This window comes from Rhinopithecus roxellana, chromosome 7 (assembly GCF_007565055.1).
Source record: "Rhinopithecus roxellana isolate Shanxi Qingling chromosome 7, ASM756505v1, whole genome shotgun sequence".
In the NCBI taxonomy this organism is placed as follows: Eukaryota; Metazoa; Chordata; class Mammalia; order Primates; family Cercopithecidae; genus Rhinopithecus; species Rhinopithecus roxellana.
The window spans coordinates 37,503,630-37,519,376 of NC_044555.1; the positions used below are offsets into that span (position 1 = coordinate 37,503,630).

At 35.0% G+C, this 15,747-nt stretch overlaps 1 protein-coding gene across 3 annotated transcripts in view; it reads right to left on the minus strand.

The window, feature by feature from the left end:
- PCDH11X (protocadherin 11 X-linked) overlaps positions 1-15,747 on the minus strand; it is a 590,430-nt gene that overhangs the window by 496,585 nt on the left and 78,098 nt on the right. The window lies entirely within an intron of this gene.

Consider the following 15,747-nt stretch of genomic DNA (forward strand, 5'->3'; position numbering starts at 1 on the left):
CCAAGATTACTCCAAATGAATTAAAATATTTTTTACTGTAGATTTCAGTTGTCTAAGATGCTTTTTCAGTACCAAAGTAAGCACCAAAATAAAAATATTCTTCCAAGACAACATCATAAGTATCATATATAATAAATACAGCTAAAACCTTTAGCAGATGGAAAAAAATACACAAACTCTGGTTAAAATATAAACTTGTACAAAATACACAGAATTTCATTATTTCCCATAGGAACACACAATTAAAATGAAATTATCTCACAGATTAACAACGCAATGCTATTTTCTTACTTTTTTTTTTTTTTTTTTTTTTTTTTTTTTTTACCATGCAAGCACAATGAACTAAAATTCACAGATCAAAACCTCAAACTGAAAAAGATAGCTTGGGATAGGACCTATTTTCAATTCATGCCCATGAAGTCACAGTATGGGAATATTTAAAAAACAGTTCCCTCAGCCGGGCGCAGTGGCTCACGCTTGTAATTCCAGCACTTTGGGAGGCCAAGGAGGGTGGATCATGATGAGGTCAGGAGATACAGACCATCCTGACTAACACGGTGAAACTCCGTCTCTACTAAAAAAATACAAAAAAATATTAGCCGGGTGTGGTGGCGGGTACCTGTGGTGCCAGCTGCTCAGGAGGCTGAGGCTGAGGCAGGAGAATGCCATGAACCCAGGAGGCAGAGCTTGCAGTGAGCCGAGATCGCGCCACTGCACTCCAGCCTGGGCGACAGAGTGAGACTCCCTCTCAAAAAATAAAAAAATAAAAAAATAAAAAAATAAAAATCCCCTTCCTGAACTACAATAAGATGATCCTTACACACAAATGTAGTGATCTTGCCAGCTCACTGAGGAGAAATGAGAGAGGAGGATTTCTGTCCAGTGTTACTTGCAGCATTATGACAGAGATGAATGAGATAGAAAGGTACTGGAGGGTATGAAGAAAAGATCGGAAGAGGACTTTAAGATTCCTATTCATGGGTGATATATATATATGCGCATATATATATGTATATACACACACACATATGTACAGCTAAATAATTTTTAATTCTCTATTACATTTTTAACATAAATGTTGTGGACACGCGGCATGGATTGGCTGCTGATCTCTCATTTATGCGCTGTGTCATAAAAGAACAGGATAAGACCTGAGGTTATAGTTTTGTCATACCACTGTCTAAAACAAGATCCTAAAAATTAGAACCTAATAAATAATACCAGGTTTTCAGAGACTGCTAGAATATATGATCAGCTTATACATTTCAATCACATTATCTTTAAAAAATTTACCTGTCTTATAATTGCCTATATATAGTCTTACACAATATACAAATGCATCTAATTTTTTCCTCTTATGAATTACTTGAAGATATTTCTGCAAACTTTCAGATTTTGGGGGGGTGCTGAGATTCATTTATACTTTTATTTAAATGCAGTGCCATAATATATCTTTGTGGAGGAATAAAATGTTTATTACAAAATTTAAGATGACATTTCAGAAATATTAATTAAAATCATTAGCTTGCTCCAATGTGTTTTTAAAATAAATTCACGTGAGCTAACCAAAATGTATTGGTTATTTTGTTTTTAATTCATACAATAAATGTGAGCATTCTATTACTATTTTACTCAGAGCAACAATCAACCTGGCTTTTCCTTGATTATACAGTAAGAAAAAATATTTCCATGTTATATGTATTTACAGTTGAAAATTAGCAAGCAAAATCTATTATTTCATATACTGCATATTTATTTTTAAAAAAAGAATTTCATGACAACAACATTGAATGTAAGTAAATACCATAACATACTATTATAATTTGATCTAAACAAACTTAGTGATTTATGATAATTTAATTTTTGTAATGATATTCCAAAAGGTTTTTAGGAAGGTTCAAATCCAAAATGTCTATTTATGGGTAGAAAAAAATAGTTTCTAAATTGTCCTTCATAAAATCCATGGCACTTAATACTATTCTTTTAATCCTTGACATTCCAATACTGAGTGGCTAATAAGGTCAGAGCATTCTCCTAGATGCCAGGGTTATGGTAGTGAATGAACATATTTTACTAATGTGATAAAAGGTAAGCTCTAGCTAAGGTGAAAGAAAAATCAATAACTATGGATTTAATGATGGTATTGATACTAACGGATTTACATTAAGAGAATAACTATATTTTTCATGAGAGCTATATCGGGAAATTATAAGTTATTATTAGATGTTGCATAAACAGAAACAAAGATAGTATAGCATAAACAGAGCAAGTAAAATGTTCCAAAGTTCTTAAGTTTCGGAGCCAATTATCCAATTTATGAATACAATACATCTGGGAAAACGAATTGTGTCAGTTTTAATTTTAAAATTTATGTATTTATGTTTGTGTATTTCTTGTTTATATATTTAGTTTTTAGTTTTATGTGTTTGTCTGAATTTTGAGTTGGCCTTTGCTTTCCAAAGCAAATTAAGGCAAGCTTGTGTCAGATGAAAAATCCAAGATCAGCATACTCACTGTCTTTTAATTACCTTATGTGAAATAGCAATAATCTTAAAAATATATTTTTCTAATTCTCAAGGTGATAATGAAATGTACATATTAGTTAATGGAGAATGTCACCATTGCTCTTCTGTCTTCCACAACTACTCTGTTCAATATGATGGTAATTAGCCCCAATGGAGCATTTAAATTTAGATTTAAATTAAATGAATTAGATTAATTTAAAAAATCAGTTCCTACTTGCACTAGCCATATTTTAAGTTCTCAACAGCTCCATGTGGCTAGTAGCTACTATGCTGGACACTGAAGATGTAGAACATTTTCATTATTGCACAAATTCTATTGAACTGTACTATCTTAAGACATCATATTTTTCTTTTAAAAAATCTATGATCATCCAGGTGATTGCATGCATAACCCCCATTTTTCCAGATTTTTAGAGTTCTACAAAGACATGCTGAGCAAACATATTTAAACTCAATATTATCTATTATCCACGGAATTTGAACAGGAGTTGCCCACAGGTTAAGACATAGATAATTTTTCAACAAAATTTTGGTGAGACATCTAAGTTGATGTCAAAGTGTAGCGCCAACATGAGCTTACTATTATTACTGAATGATGATTCCAGGGCTGTTTTCTGTTCAATCTCCTTCAGGAATAAAGAACGACTAACACATGAATCCAACGTAAGTGCTACCCCAAATGTAGTTGGTTCAACTGAGCTCACATCCACATGAGCAATTAAAACACGGAAGCCTTTTGCCATATGTTTGACCATGACAAGAGGACAATGAGAAAAATGAAAAAGAAGATAAGATGTATGGCTCCTTAATTCATCATCTCCCTATCTTTAGCATAGACACATACTTATATACAAAAAAGTTAAAAGTTTGGGAGAATTGACCTGCACTATCCTGAATTCCAAATCCACTTAAAATTATTTATTTTTGTGTATAGGGGCAAACTCTCTATGTGTATATCTGTAGGTAATTTACGTAAGCCTTCTTATACTAAAGAATGTGAGTGTAGGGTAATATGGCATGAAGCTTTGTTTAAATGTATAATCTCTAAAGATATAGCACCTGGCATATGTGAACACATTCAGAAAACATTTGTTAGATAAATAAATGCATTAATTAAAATAGTGGTTCTCATCCTAAAAGATAAAAGAAGAAGAGCAGAATTTGGTTGTTCTTAATTCTCAGTCTGTATAGGCACAGAAATACTCTATAACTGTTGACTTGTGTTTTTTTTTTTTTGTCTTTTATTTTAATAAAACTGTCCAGAAAACAATTTCAAAATTATTTCCTGAAACAACTACTTCTTTTCTGTTCAAAAATGTAATAAAAGCCAAAGTGTCAATTGCTAGTAAAATTTTACAACCTAGTTGTAAAACTTGATTTTCAGAATAAATTATGACAAATACTAAGTGTTGTATGTAGCCAGTATATTATTGAAAAAATACAAAATCCTACATCTGTCATACACAGATACATGTGATCAACAAAGAAAACAAAAATCAGGGAAGAAGATAATATACATGAACTGCAAGCAAGAATCATTTACACATGATATGTTGATTTTTGGATTCTAATATCTGAAATGGCATTGATCTCTAGTATACAAAAGTGCCAATTCAGGGTGAGGTCATGAAAAATTTATGGACTTTCTAATAACCTCATCCTAATAACCTTCATTTGTGAGTGATATTTCTTCCTAAATTCAAAAATAAGCTTTAGGACTGCAAACGCAAGACAAAAACTGCTGAAATAAGCAAGATAAAGCCCTTCTGAGACTTTAATTCTTTGTGGAGATTTGTAAAATCAAAAAAGAGAAAGTTGATGTTGGATGTGAAACTTGCAAGAGAAGTATTTTTTTCTTTTAAAAAATTGATAAAGGATATTCATTGCCAAATAAAGAGCCATATAGTTTGCCTATTGTCCTGGGAAAGAATTAATGAGACAAGTGTAGAAAACATTTTTGACATATGTATGTGCAAGACACCACTTCATTGCCTATTGGAATGCAATAAATAACACAGCACTTTTAGAGCTATAAATCTGGTACAGTTGCCCAGAAAATGCATACAGTGCCAGTAAGTACTAAAAATAGTTCCAAAGAGATCTAGTTCTAAAACTGATTAAAAGCCATTTACTCTTTAGATCGAGGAATGCTGGTGGAAAGACTAAAAATTTATTTATTTCAGACTTTCACCACTGCTTGATTTATCAATGACTAATCTGATATTTAATTTTTTTTATCACTTTTCTCTTAATATTACTGATACTTCTTTGGGCCACAGGAATGCAAGAACATAGATTCAAATAGATAACACTACAATAAAATGGCTATTTTAGGAAACATTAAGGAAATACTTTAATACATATTAAATATTATCAATACAGATATAATAGGTATTATCATAAATTCACTTTCATTCCACTAAAAATTTCTTGGTTTGCTATAGGCTGTCTAAAACTATTAGGGGTTTAGATATTCAATACAGTGGTGCCACTTAGAGTCTATGCACTACTTCTAGAACATTTATTTCAGAATTCATTTGTAGCCTTGTCAAGGGAAATACAATAAAAAATGCATTACAATAAAATGTCCCAAGCTGTTAGTCACATATCTGCCGATAACCCTAAGGTCACCAAGTCCCTCGCTACTTTAAGGTCATACTAAGGAAAGGAGAGTGATGTGTAAGAAAACATGATCTCTCTTTGAGTAAGAAAACACCATCTCTCTTTGGGTAAGAAAACACTATCTCTCATTGGAAGAAATAAGTTTACATCAAAATATTAATAATAGTATTGTTAATTTTGATAAGGCCACATACAAGGCTTTACATGTATTTTTTTTTCCACTAGGACTTAGCAAAACCTATTTTGTAGAACAGTACTATTCATAGCATGTGGTTCTTTTGTTTTAATGTTAGTACAAAGAATAGAAATTTCTGCTATTTATTTTTTTTCCTCTATTTTGTCAGATTTCAAAATTAAGAAGAGTCTTTGTTTTTCCCTTTTGACAAAAGACTAGGCACTCAGGAAGGTTCTTGAAAATGATAGAATTTTTGTACTAAGTTCTGTTTTAATGTGTACTTCCCCCAACTTTGTTTTTATAAAAAATATATAATAAATACCATTTCATTTTTTCTGGCCTTGTGTTCACTATCACTACTCTGGTTCCTCCATCTGAGGGAACAAACAAATGATTATATTATGTTATTTGGAATATGTACTCAGATCAAAATGTCTTGAAGTGTTAATTTAAATTCACAATGTTTTAAACTGGAACAAAGGAGATTTAATTGAAGATATTAGGGTTGTTGTATCCATGAGGACAGTGAAGCAAATCTATTTTTCAGGTCTCCATTTTTTTTCGTCTATTCTTCCCTTGATTTCGAAAAGTCAGCTTTTGGCTTTCAGAAATAAAGGAAAATCTTAAACATATGACTTAATGTGAAGTATAGAAATGAAACACAAGACATAATCGATTAATTCTGTAAACATCCTAGGAGGAACCAATCATTTTTTACTAGCATGCATAATAATTCAGAATTCTCTTTTTTGCTTGTTTCATTTGCTTGTGCTCACACATGCACTTGTATTCTCTGTCTCGCTCTTTGACTCTATGTCTGCCTCGCTTCAGTTTCTAAAACCTGCAATGGCTAAGCATGCCTTATACTATAGCAAAACTCTTTAATATTTTGCAAATGTTTAAAATACAAATTGGCCTTGACCCAGAGATTTCATTTATTTGAAAATATTTCCTTTTAAAGACTGTATTTCAAACATGTAATTTTAATCACTAAATGCTTTTAATTGGGAAGATATGCAATACAAATGAAATGCCACTCCTAATTGTTGCTAATCAGCTCTTTTTAGCAGCTGCTCTCTTGTGCTTAAGTTAGATGAGCTGTATTCACAACAAAAATACAGTATATTCAACCACTGAATACTAGTACTAGAACAGACTTCAGATATCATCTAGCCTTACTTCTCCTCTTATGAAAAGGACACTAAGACACAGTAACATTAGGTGACTTGCCCGTGATCACACGGTTTATTGCAGAGCCAGATTTGAGAGTCAAGTCTCTTAGTTTTTAGTTCAATGATTTTTTCACTGAAGCATGGTTACTTCTCAAAAGGGAAGTCCTTTTGATGCTGGCAAGAACTTTGTACTCTGGAGAGCTCTCAGTGTGAGAAACTCATCAGGTAATTACTGCCCAAAAAGAGTAAAAGCAAAACAAAAACTGCTGTGTTTTCTGATCCCAGAAGATTGAGCTACTGATAAAAAGATTTCTTCCCTGCGCCCTTCAAAACTACCACCCCTAAAAGTAATGTTTATTGAAAAAAGAAACCAAAGAAATACCATCTAAAATTTTAAGAGTACATAAATAAATACAATTTTAATTTGTCAATTTAAGAATATGAATAAATATTAAGAGTGCTATTATTTCTATGTATAAATTGAGTCAGATTCTCAAAATAAAATTCACCATTACTATTCTTCAATAGCGGGCATAAAGTATTTTACATTTCTTAGAAGATTTTCTTAAAAATTTCTTGTAAAAAGGTCCTTTAAGAACATTCTAAGAAAAGTCCAAAAGCTTTTTATGTTGCAGATGTACTTTATCTGAACTATTGTTTTAAAGAAGCTGGGTAACGATCTAGTGATAAATTTTAATGAAAATTCGTGATTAGGTTAAACTTTAAAAAAATCAGTAATCAAAAATGAAAATATGATCTTTCACTAATAGACACTGCTGTAAACCTAACTGATTGCTTATTAATATCAGGAAAATAATAAAACTAAAGTTGCCTCTGGTTCATTGTATGTCAGAGAAAACCTCAGGTAAAGGAAGTCAGTACATAATACAACTTCAAGAAGGGAAAATAGTGCCAAAAATTTAAGGTCATATGAAGGTGTTTTACCTTTTAAGTCTCAGGGCTTCTTGAGTGCTTCTAACTCTGATTGGTTCTATCTTCTAAATTGCTAAAAGATCTCAACCAATTTCTTTTGGATCTACTATCATCACAGTCCAGAAATCTCCTTTTCTCCAAAAGAAGATTTCAGTTTCTATGTCACATGAGAAGGCCATTTCTTCTGTGTCCCATGGCCTCTGACTACTGATTAAATGGATGTCATAATAAACATGGTGGCAAATTTTGGTGAAAGAAGTTTGATAAATGACAAATTTGTCCATGGATCACATTCTTTTGGAAATGGGTAAGCACTGTAAGAATAGTTCATATCTTTTGCTCTTTAATGCAGATAGAGTTTCAAATTGGCAGTAACTAGTCAGAGATGGCTCATTCTAATCAAGTCCTTGGTGACTAATTGGAAGTCATTAATGCTATCTATAGTGGGTGAATGACAGAATCTTGTGGCAGATTTTTGTTGTTGTTGTTATTTTTGGTCACTAAAACATTGGTCACATATAGAATGAAAGTCCCACATTTCTCAGTGACCTAGTTTTTGAGAAGTAGGATGTAGCCCAAGTAGAATCAGACCTCCACAGGTGGGGTTGAGAAGCTGAAGGATGGCATGGGAGAGGCAGCAAATTTGGGTCTTTTTTCCCTTGAACATTTCAAAAACATCAAAAAAATTTTTTCCCAGTGGAGGTGAAGGACTGGGAATCATAGACGTGTCTTTTTTTTTATAAATCTGGATTTTAACTAAAATGCATATTCTTCTTTGTTGGAGGTAAGACTAGTCAAGGAATGGGGAGTATGGGATAGTTGCGAAATGCATCTGGGATAAGTGATAACTGAAGTAAAAAGAGAAAAGTTTAGGGCAGAAAATATGAGGCCATACACAGAGGGGCTAAAGAAAGCTTCAGGTAAGTCCATTCATCAGGTCTATCCTGTTGGCCCTGACCCCATGGGATATATCTGGAGATGTTAAAAGGGCCTTACCTCTGACTCATACTTTCCTGCTTTAATTTAGGGGGAGGCAGAATTCATTGCCATTTGTCTTAATAGTTTCTGATTCTGTTTTTAGAAGAAAGTACCATGTCTTCTGAGATGATTTCTGACTCTTCATTACCTCTGACTCATTGATAGGACAAATGCCACCAGTTTTCTGTAAGTAAACTACTATTTATATATTTAGGGATTCTTTACCTACTCAAATTTACTAGAAGTATTTAATATTTCTAGTTAAAATACTATGCCCCATGGCAACGAAGTTAGGAGTGATTTAAGTTATGTTTGGGATAAAGTTGAATTAAGAGAAACAATGATATTTTTGTACTACTAGTGATTTTTTTCTTCAAGTGCAGTGAATATAACACACTTTAATCAGGGCATCGATACAACATAGTCTCTAACCTCCATCCAGATATTAATAACATGTATGAAATTACACCAAAATTAATTAAAATGATGTACTGGAAGTCAGAAACAGTATTTTATAACACAACATTCAGCAACTATGTAAGTCATTGGAATAACTAAAATTTCCATTCGTAACCAGTTAACCAGTTCTTTACAGACCTAGCAAGTGATAAGCTTAAAGACACTGGTCCCAGTTTTGCTCAATGAAACACAGACATTTTTAATGACCGATAGCAGTTTAGATAAAAATGATTATGGGTGTTTGGTCGAAAATATTTTTTCATATGCCACAATACTAAAAAAAAAAAAAAAAATACCATAATGAAAGACAGAGCAAGATGGCAGAATAGAAGTTTCCATTGATCATCCTCACCACAAGGACACAAATTTAACATCTATCTACAAAGAAAAAACACTTTCATAGGAATGAAAAAATCAGGTGAGCACTCATAGTACTTAGTTTGAACTTCATACCCCAAAAGAGGCACTGAAGAGATTAAAAAAAATTTTTTTAAAGTTGAATCACCGAAGCCACTTCTCCTCCCCCGACTGCTGCAGTGGCCTCATGGTACAGAGAGTTTCTCTGGGCACTGGGGGAGGAAGAATACAGCAATTGTGAGCCATTGAACTCAGTGCTGTTCTGTTAGAGCAGAAACAAATACCAGACCAAACGCAGCTGACAATCACCCACAGAGGGGGCATTTAAACCAGCCCTATTCTGGTGGGGAACCACTGATCCCAGTGGTCCAAATTTGAATTCTCACAAACCTTTCCACCAAGGGCCAAAGTGCTCTAGGTCTCTAAGTAAACTTAAAAGGCAGTCTAGACCATAAGGACTACAACTCTAAGGCAAGGCCTAAGGCAGAACTGGGCATAGGACAGTGGACTGGGGTGGCATGCAGCATACTGAGACACCAGCTGGGGAAGCGTCCCCTGTCCCCTAACCCAAGGCTGCGCACTTCATGGATCCAAAAGAGAAACCTTCCTTCCACTTAGGGAAAGGAGAGGGAAGAATGGGGACGTCTCTCTCTTACATCCCGGATACCAGCTCAGCCACAGCAGGATAAGGCACTGCATAGAGTCATGAGGCCCCCATACCAGGCCCTAGCTCCCAGATGACATTTCTAGACAGTTGGCTTCAGGTACCAGCATGGCAACAGGGGAGCAGAGCACCAAGTGGGCTTTTGGAGTCCTCAATTCCAGGACACGACTCCTGGGTAGCATTTCTGGACCTGTGCTAGAACAGAGGGGAGCCCATTATCCTGAAGGGTGAGTTCCATGCCAGGCAGCAATCACCACAAGCTGACTTAAGAGCCTTTGGGTCTTAAGGGAATATCAGCAGTAGTTTGGCAGGACTCCTTGTGGCCTGGGGGTGGCTACAGGGTGAGGCTTCTCTGCCTTTGGAAAGTAGAGGGAAGTGAGGGAAGGATTGCATGTTGTGGTTTGAGTGCCAGCTCAGTCACAGTACAATAGAACACCAGTGAGACTTCTAAGGTTTTTGACTGTAGTCTCTTACTTCCAGATGGCACCTCTGTACCCACCTGGGCCCAGAGAGACCTTGTTACCCTAAACTGAAGGACACAGACCTGGCTGGCTTTGCCACTGGCTGATCATAGAGTCCCAGGTCCTTGAACAAACATTGAAAGTAGCCAGAAAGTGGCTATAGCAGGCCTTGGGTGAGACCCAGTGCTGAACTGGCTTTAGGTCTGACCAGGCACAGTCATAGTGGTGAAAGCCACCGTGGTGCCTGTGTTACCATACTCCCAACCTTAGGTGGCTCAGAACAGAGAGGGACTCTGTTTGAGAAAAAATAAAGGAACAGAACAACAGTCTCTGCCTGGTAATACAGAGAATTCCCTTGGATCTTGTCCAAACCATGGAGGTAGTGCCTCTGTGAGTTTGCAAGAACCACAGTGTTAGTGGGCTTGGAGTGTACCCTAAAGCACATACAGGTTAGATCACAACACCAAAGTCCTTTCAAATACCTGGAAAGCATTCCCAAAAAGGATGAGTATAAATAATTCCAGACAGTGAAGAATACAATAAATACCTAACTCTTCAACGCCTAAACACTGAAGAACATCTATTAGCACTAACACCATCCAGGAAAACGTGATCACACCAAATGAACTAAATAAGTCACCCAGGACAAACCCTAGATAAAGAGATATGTAACCTTTCAAACAGAGTTCAAAATAGCTGTGTTGAAGAAACTCAAAGAAATTCAAGATAATGTGGAGAAGGAATTCAAACTTCTATCAGAGAAATTTAACAAAGAGATTGAAATAACTAAAAAGAATCAAGCAGAAATTCTGAAGTTAAATAATGCAATAGATATACTGAAGAATGTGTCAGAGTCTTTTCATGGCAGAATGAATCTAGCAAAAGAAAAAGTTAGTGAGCTTGAAGACAGGGTATTTGAAAATACACAGAGGAGACAAAAGAATAAAGAATAAAAAACAACGAAGCATGCCCACAGGATCTAAGAAATATTAGTAGCCCCAAAGGGGCAAATCTGAAAGACTGGTCTTAAAGAGGAGGTAGAGAAAGAGATAGAGGTAGAACGTTTTTCAAAAGAATAATAACAGAGAACTTTCCAAACCGAGAAATATGTATCAATATCAAAGTAAAAGGAAGTTATAGAACACCAAGCAGATTTAATGCAAAGAAGACTACCTCAGGTAATAAATAATTAAACTCCTAAAGATCAATGATATAGAAAGGATCCTAAAGACAGCAAGAGAGGGAAAATAGACACACATACACAGTGGAGCTCCAATACATCTGGAAGCAGACTTCTCAGTGTAAATCTTACAGATCAGAAGAGAGTGGCATGACATATGTAAAGTGCTGAAGGAAAATAAAATTTTACCTTAAAATAGTTTATCTGGTGAAAATATCCTTCAAATATGAAGGAGAAAGAAAGATTTCCCCGGACAAAAGATGAGACATTTCATCAACACAAGATCTGCCCTACAAGAAATGCTAAAGGGAGTACTTCAAATAGAAAGAAAAAGACATTAATGAGCAATAAGTAATCACCTGGAGGTACAAAAGTCACTGGTAATAGCAAGTACACAGGAAAACATAGAATATTATAGCACTGTAACTGTAATGTGTAAACTACTCTTATCCTAAGTAGAAAGAATAAACAATGAACCAATCAAAAGTAATAACTACAACCACTTTTCAAGACATAGTACATAAGATATATATAGAAACAACAAAAAGTTAAAAAGCTTAGGGATCAAGTTAAGGTGTAGAATTTTTATTAGTTTTCTTTTTGATTGTCGGTCTGTTTATGCAAACAATGTTAAGCTATTATCAGCTTAAAATACTGTGTTATAAGATGGTATTTGCAAGCCTCAAAATAACCTCAAACCAAAAAACATAAAATGAAAACACAAAAAATGACAAGCAAGAGACTAAAACATATCACCACAGAAAACCTCCTTCACTAGAGGAAGACAGGAAGGACAGAAAGAAGGAAGAGAAGACCACAAAACAACCAGGAAATAAATTTTAAAATGGCAAGGGTAAGTCTTTCCTTATCAATATTATTCAATGTAAATGAACTAAAATATTCAATTAAAAGACAAAGACTGGCTAAATGGATGATAAAATGAGAACCAGTGATCTGTTGCATATGAGAAACACATTTCACTTATGAAGACACACATAGATTGAAAATTAAAAAAACAGAAAAAGATATTCCATGCCAATGGAAAACAAAAAAGAGCAGGAGTAGCTATACTTATATCAAACAGAGTAAATTTGAAGACAAAAGCAATTAAGAAGAGAGAAAGAAAGTCAGCATATAATGATAAAGGTGTTAATTCAGTCAGAGGATATAACAATTTTAAATATATATGCACCTAACACTGGAGCTCCTGGATATATAAAGAAAATATTATTAGAGCTAAAGAGAGATTGTCCCAAGTACAATAATAGCTAGAGACTTAAATGCCCCATTTTTTAGCACTGGACAGATCTTCCCAACAGAAAATCAACAAAGAAACATCAGACTTAATCTGCACTACACACCACATGGATCTAAGAGATATTTACAGAACATTACATCCAACAGCTGCAGAATACACACTCTTTTCCTCAGCATATGGATCATTCTCAAGGACAGACCATATGTTAGGTAACAAAGCAAGTTTTAAAACATTCAAAAAATTGAAATAACATCAAGCATCATTTCTAAGCACAATAGAATAAACCTAGAAATCAATAAAGAGAGAAATTTTGGAAACTATACAAATACATGGAAATTAAATAATATGCTGCTGAATGATCAGTGGGTCAATAAAGAAATTGAGAGGTAAATTGAAACGTTTCTTGAAACAAGTAATAAAGAAAACACAGCATATCAAAACCTATGGGATAGAGCAAAAGCAGTACCAACGGGGAAGTGTATAGCTATTAGTGCCTGCATCAAAAAAGAGGAAAACCTTCAAAAAAAAAAAAAAATCTAACAATTCATCTTAAATAAGTTGAAAAGCAAGAACAAGCTAAACCCAAAATTAGTAGAAGGAAATAAATAATAAATATTAGAGTAGAATAAAATGAAATTGAAATGAAAACGAAAAAAGATTAAAGAAACAAAAAGCTGCTTTTTTAAATAGTTAAACAAAATTGACAAACAGCCAGACGAACTAAGAAAAAACAGAGAAGATATAAATAAATAAAATCAGAAATGAAAAAATGAGACATTACAACTGACATTGCAGAAATTCAAAGGTTCATTAGTGGCTACTATCAGCAACTATATGCCAATAAATTGGAAAATCTAGAACACAATAGACAAATTCCTAGACACATAGAATCAACCAGGATTTCACCAGGAAGAAATTCAAATCCTCAACAGGCCAATAACTAGTAATGAGATCAAAGCTGTAATAAAAAAGTCTCTCAGTAAAGAAAAGCCTGGAACCCAATGGCTTTACTGCTGAATATTACCAAACATTCAAACAAGAACTATTACCAATCCTACTGAAACTATTGCAAGAAATAGAGAAGGAGAGAATATTTCCAGACTCATTCTATGAGACAAACATTACCCAGACACCAAAACCAGACTAAGACACATCAAAAAAAGAAAACTGGGTGGTGGCAGGGCCAAGGTGAGTGGCGGTGGGGCCAAGATAGCTGATTAGATGCCGGTGTGGTTGGCAGCTCCCACCAAGAAGAACAAAAAAAGCTAGCGCATCCTGCACCATCAACTAAGGTAACCAGGTTCTCACATTGGGATTGACTAGGTGGTTGATGCAACCCATGGAGAGAGAAAAGCATGGTGGAGTGAAGGCCCACCTGCTAGTTGCACAGGGCAAGAGGAGTTCCTACCCTCAGCCAAGGGAGGGGGCGATTGTGCTACCCTGCTCAGGAAATCATGCTTTTTCAACTTATCTGTGCAACCCAGGGACTAGGAGATCCCTTTGTGAGCCTATGCCACCAGGGCTTTGGGTCCCAACCACAGAACTGTGCAGAATCTCAGCAGCTGCTCGGCTTGCACCCAGCGGCAGCGGGCTGGAGACTAAGATGACCAGGTTCCTGGGGGGAGGTGCGGCAGCCATCCCTGTGGCTCCAAGCAGCCATTTTCTGCTGCCAGTGCCAGACAGACTGGAAGGTTTCGACTGGGAGGAATTCTCCACAGTGCAGCACAGTGGTTGTGACAGACTGTGTCCAGATTGCTTCTTTAGCAGAGAGCCAAATCATGAATGAACTCCAATTCAAAACTGCTATAAAGAGAATCAAATACCTAGGAATTCAGCTAACAAGGGAAATGAAGGACCTCTTCAAGAAGAACTACAAATGACTGCTCAAGGAAATCAAAGAGGACACAAACAAATGGAAAAATATACCATGCTCATGGATAGGAATAGTCAATATTGTCAAAATGTCCACACTGCCCAAAGTGATTTATAGAGATGCTATTCCCATTAAACTACCATTGGGATTCTTCACATAATTAGAAAAAAAAATTATTTTAAAATTCATATAGAATCAAAAAAGAGATTATATACCCAAGAAAATTCTAAGCAAAAACAACAAAGCTGGAGGCATCATACTACCTGACATCAAACTATACTACAGTGCTACATTAACCAAAATAGCACGATACTGCTACAAAAACAGACACATAGACAAATGCAACAGAATAGAGAACTCAGAAATAAGACAGCACACCTACAATCATCTGATATTTGACAAACCTGTAAAAGAAACAACAACAACAAGCAATGGGGAAAGGGTTCCTTTTTTTAATAAATGGTCCTGGGAGAACTGGCTAGCCATATGCAGAAAATTGAAATTGGACCCCTTCCTTACACCTTATATCAAAATTAACTCAAGATAGATGAATGACTTAAATGTAAAACCTAAAACTATAAAAGCCCTAGAAGGAAATCTAGGCAATACTATTCAGGAAATAGGCAAGGGCAAAGATTTCATGATGAAAATGTCAAATGCAACTGAAACAAAAGCAAAAATTGACAAATGGGATATAATTAAACTAAAGAGCTTCTGCACAGCAAAAGAAACAATCATCAGAGTGAACAAACAACCTACAGAATGGGAGAAAAGTTTTGTAATCTATCCCTGTGATAAAGGTCTCATATAAAGAATCTATAAGGAACTTAAACAAATTTACAAGAAAAAAACATTAAAAAGTGGGCTAAGGACATGAACAGACACTTCTCAAAAGAAGATATACATGCGACCAACAAACATATGGAAACAAAGCTCAACATCACTGATCACTAGAGAAATGTAAATCCAAATCACAATGAGATACTATCTCAGGACAGTCAGAATGATGACTATTAAAATGTCCACAAAATACAGATTCTGGCTAGGCTGTAGAGAAATAGAAATGCTTTTACACTGTTGTTGTAAACTG